The sequence below is a fragment of the Filicampus tigris genome, chromosome 1, assembly GCF_054856515.1.
Source record: "Filicampus tigris isolate MCC_2025a chromosome 1, RoL_Ftig_1.0, whole genome shotgun sequence".
NCBI lineage: Eukaryota > Metazoa > Chordata > Actinopteri > Syngnathiformes > Syngnathidae > Filicampus > Filicampus tigris.
In genome coordinates, this window is record NC_141217.1 from 35,056,470 (window position 1) to 35,061,590 (window position 5,121).

The 5,121-nt window shown below is 40.1% G+C and overlaps 1 non-coding gene across 1 annotated transcript; it reads left to right on the forward strand.

Moving 5' to 3' along the window:
- The first annotated feature begins 1,036 nt into the window (after positions 1-1,036).
- trnav-cac (transfer RNA valine (anticodon CAC)) lies at positions 1,037-1,109 on the forward strand. Its single transcript has one exon. It is a non-coding gene; the product is annotated as a tRNA-Val (tRNA).
- Positions 1,110-5,121: the final 4,012 nt, after the last annotated feature.

A 5,121-nucleotide genomic window follows, 5' to 3' on the forward strand; every position in this document is an offset into this window, starting at 1 on the left:
CTTGGGAAAGTCGAGTCGGCCAAAGTTTGCAGTCGGAATCGCTTACGGAAAATTAGAGCCGAGATGGGCAAGACGAGATCGGTCTAACAAAAAAACGTTTTTAATTTTCTTTTCCCCGTACAAAAATTGTTATATGGTGTACACAATTTGAAATGATCAAAAAACGTATTAAATACGGGTAAACGTCGGAGGTATGTCACTGCAGTAACTCAAGCTTATAAACTGTCAGACATCAGGCCTATATGACAAAATAAAGGACAAAGCATAAAAGGACCATAGCAACTGCATGGCAACTGATGCATTGCGTGACAAACAGTCAAAATATCGGACTTATTTTTGTGACTTTTCATACGGAATGTAATGCACAGCAAGCAAAACAAAATAACAGTATTGACTTGAGAATGCTTTTAATACTGATGTATACCATCCCTCTCGCTTCCTCTTGTCCTAATAGGAGTTTACAGTGTAATGCTAATCGGCATCCAGTCTGGAGTCAGGAGCACTTCGGCTTTTTAGTATCAACACATGCACATGGCAATACCAGGGGTGGAGCTAAGTGGTGGGCATGCCTCCCGCCCCCTTGTCACTCTCTGGCCACACCCACATGTAAGGGAACATTTTGATAACGGTGACTTTTCTGCCCGTTTCAATATTTATAGACCCCTTAATACTCTACCACAATTAATTTGGGAGTAACTGCATATTTGGAGAAAAAAAACTTGACCCGAATCCAAACTTTAAGAATCTGCTTTCAGTTAACAACTTTTGATTCTAACAGTTAACGCTAACCAAAATCATCACTTTCACAGTCACACTATGGCAAGCAAACAACATGGCCGAGAAATCATTGTTTATCAAACGATCCACGTTTCATGAAATAAAATGCACACGTATACCGATCTTGTCCAATACATTCATAATACAAGCAGGAACAAACCAAAGTATAAAGCAACATTTAAAATTGTGAAGAATTGAAATTTCTGCTTTTTAGATATGATTTCAATAAGGTGTCGGTTGTTGGTAATCTGCGGAAGCGGTTTCCGTAGTGTAGTGGTTATCACGTTCGCCTCACACGCGAAAGGTCCCCGGTTCGAAACCGGGCGGAAACACTCTTTAGTGTATCTTATTGGCCCTGCAAATGCCCTCTATATTATTAGCGCCTATAATATTTGAAAATTTCCCCACTGTGGGATCAACAAAGGCCTTCTTATTCTTATTCTTATCAATGAATCGGGGCATGAGATTTAGAATTAGACTATGTGATAGGACATAAACGCAATGGCACAGAAAATTGCATTATCCAATAAATTAAGATCAATAAAACTTTGCCTTTTACTTCAACTTGTTCCTGCATGTATAATGAGTGTGTTGGGCAAGGTTCAGGATATATGTGTGTTTTATTTCATGAAGCCCTGACTGTGGACGATATGATAAACAATGGCTTCTCAAGGGAATTAGAATGATGCGTGTGCATGTATGGCCACGCCGCTCCTCAGTGAGGTATTGTATCACTCTGACCACCCCACTGAACAATTTCTGGCTACAGGCTCTGGACACCAAAGTTAGCTTCTCTCATTCCAGTTCAAACAGGACAGTGGCGCTGTCTCTGAACACGTGACCTGTCAACTACCTCCTACCTAGCAGCATAAGGAGTGACCTATGGTTAAATGTAGGAAAATTAAGAATGGTACTGTTAACTATGATGGTATTGTGCGACAGCCTGGTCCTTACGCAACAACTTTATATCACTGGAAGGCAGCGTATTGCTCTGGGCAGATAAGATAGCACTTTCGGGGCCTAGTTGGAACGAGGTGGGAAGTACTGGGTGGAACAAACCATTTTGGAGGCAAGGTGGGTGCTGAATTATTTTTGTTTAAATATTGACTTTCAACAAAATACTGTATGGTTATGCACTTTTCGAGCTTGTTTGGAAAAAAAACAAATGAAAAAGAGAGGGGCGTTTGAGCTGCTTAAAGCCGTAAACTACAGCGGTGTCGGTTGACTTCACCGTGGCAACAAATGGCATATTTATTGTTAGCATTGCCGACTTTTAAGCAGTAGATGGCGTCCGAGGAAAGGTTAAAAATGAATACGTTTTTCGAACCTTTTTTGAGCCAAGGCATCTACTTTACCTTGGAAAAGTTTCACGGCACATCGCCGAAGAAAGATATTCACAAAATGTATAAATACTGCAATGACATTAATTATGATCTTGTCTCAAATTATTCAAACATTGACTCAGTGTCACATCTTCTGTGCCTGATAAATTGAAGCAAAACAATGGCTAACCTGCTCGGACACGACATTGCGCTCTCCATTGAATTCAACGTCAAAAGAGCATATGTGTGCCTAGCCGGGCAACAGAAGTTACTTAATTAGCTAGTCCCTCAATAATCATGTTAATTATGTCAAAATTTCCTCCATGTCTTTTGAATCAATTTTATTTTGTTGAAATGTCAATTATTATTAAATACAATCTCCCTTTGAAGCAGTTTTAACTCTTTGCCTCACGTAACATCTTCACTTGGACTGACACCGCACTCATTCAAACCAGAGCGGTAGAGAAGATGACTAATATCATCATTCAAGACATTCATCCTGTTTTCGCAGTCGCTCTGGTTTATGAAAGACATTTAAAAGTGTGTTTACGGTTCACTTGTGGTGTAATCAGTGTCACCCCGGAAGTCTGTTTGCAGAGCTGGGCATTCAACCTTTGTGACGGACCGGTCCGTCTATCCGCCTATGGTGGATTTTGTTGTTGATGAATGATAGACAGTAACCTGAAAAAAATAAACGGATTAAGCATAGTCAGAAGCCCATTTTTTTCCGTCCATGTCATTGTCCATTGTCCATTTTCACTATGAGTCTTCAATGGCCGCGAGGTTTCCGTTTCTCTTTGGCTGCGGCAGAGGCTTCTGTGTCCTAAAAGGATTTAGTCCGGCCGCGGTGAGGCTTCCATCGAGTACTATTTGTTCCGGCCGGACAAAAAGGCGGATAAACGGACGGCGGAAGGGTACCCCGGCTGCAGGTGGAAGGCGATAAACGGACTGGGAAATTTTTGTAAAATGCCCAGCTCTAATTATTTGCCAAAGCTACGCAATCCGACAACATTGCAAGCAACATCCACAATCGACAATTCAGAATATTCGGGTATTTCTGGTAATGACAAGACAGCCTTCTCACACCTTTTTCTGAATCTTGGTGAGACAGCATTGTGTATCTGGAGTAAAATAATGTTGATCTAAAATTGTGTTGCTCAATCAATAGTGTCTGTCCTTGCATTTAGTTCATTTATTGTTCATGTTCATGTATTATTAGAGTCATCCTGATCAATTGAGCATACATTTTGTTGCTTCATTGAAATAAAATATTTAGATGATTAACCCATGCGAATGTGAATGTCAACCGGCAGGTAAACAAGCTCAGTTGATTAGAAGCACCTGTGCCAAACTGTGGCAGGGGTTTTACTTTCTGGATCTGGATTACCCACCCCCGTAAAATAACCGAACTGGCATTCCGCCTAGCCAACGGACCGGTCCGTCTATCCGCCTATGACGGACGCCCATTTTGTAGGTGATAGATGATAAACGTGGAAAAGAAAACAGGAAAAAATAGACGGATTAAGCATCAGCGGAGTTGGATTTTCGCCCATTTATGTAATCATCGATAATCTGACATTGATGATTATTGTTTCGTTCGATGCAGGTAAGTTTGCTGCTTGATTCGTGTATTTTACATCAGGCATGTTTTTGGTCAGCTAATGGGTCCTAATAGCGTGCCTCGTGACTGCTATTTTTAGCCACGTGACGTCACATCGAGCAAAAAAAAAAGGGTCAACTTAGACTGTAGACAAGTACAGGTGCGCGCTGCTTCCCAGAAAGAAACATGTCGAGTAAACACTGCTGCTATGGAACTTGCAGAAACGACTCCAGACACTTCAACTATCCACATATGACGGATGTACGTATTCTTTATTTGTTTCCCGAAGCCAAAAACTCAGGGATAAATGTGAATGATGGGTCAACTTGTGCGGACGTCCAAAAAGACCAGTTTAACGGCAGCAAGGGGAAGCCTTTTACCTTCATACGTAATAAACACTTGGTTGGGGGGGGGGCCATATGGTGTTAGGCAGAGGTGGGCATTCCGTCTATGTGACAGCCGACATTTTATCGCATTTTGAAATCAAAATAATCCTCACAAATCAAATGACAATGACCCAAAGTTCGATGCTTTTCAATGAGCGGATAGTTGTTTCCACCGACTTGACAGTCATCTTTTTTGGCGTAAACTCAGAATTGTCCATAAATTGAGTTGTTGATAAAGTGTTTAAAAATGACCATGATGTTAAAAATATTGTTCAATGAATATCATACGTCTCTGACAAAGTTGCTCCCATTACAAATGAGAATTACTGTCTTTATAAATATAGTTGGAGAAAGTTGGTCATTCCAGAATTGGAGGACAATTTAGTCACCGACATTTTAAAAATGGCCCATTTATTTTATAATAACATAACATGTAATTTGTTTTGTTTTCAAGAAAAAAAACATTTTATAGTTAAGCATAGGTGCATTATTTGCTGTTTGTTTGTTGTATAATTTGTTGTCAGGGCAAAGCAATAAAATAATTACTTTAGCGTACTAGCGTGGTTTTTTTTAGCCTAGTATGCTAGCTAATACTCTTGAAAAGACTCATGCAAAGGTGGTTTGTTTGTGTTGAATAATTTACCTACATACCGTTTATGTAATGGTTGGTTCATGAATGTTTACATGCGAGATGCCTGACAAAGATTCTTTATAACTCTTTGCCGTCTTTGTAAAGAGCTATTTAGGTTAGTGTACTAGCTGATACTAGCTGTTTTTGTTACAGAATTTATTTACTGAATACAGTTGTTTATGTAACACTGTACATACTGGATACATGACGTTGATGCTTTATGATCCCCTTGAAATGCATTACTGCCATATTTTGGCATCCATACGCAATTACATACTCCTTTTCGGGAGGGCGTCAAGTATTCACTGATTTTATAGCGGGAGTTCAATGTCCTTCAAGTCTAGAATGACCCAAATATTGCGACAACTCTTGTATTGGACCCAGGCCATGCACTGGTGTCTGGAA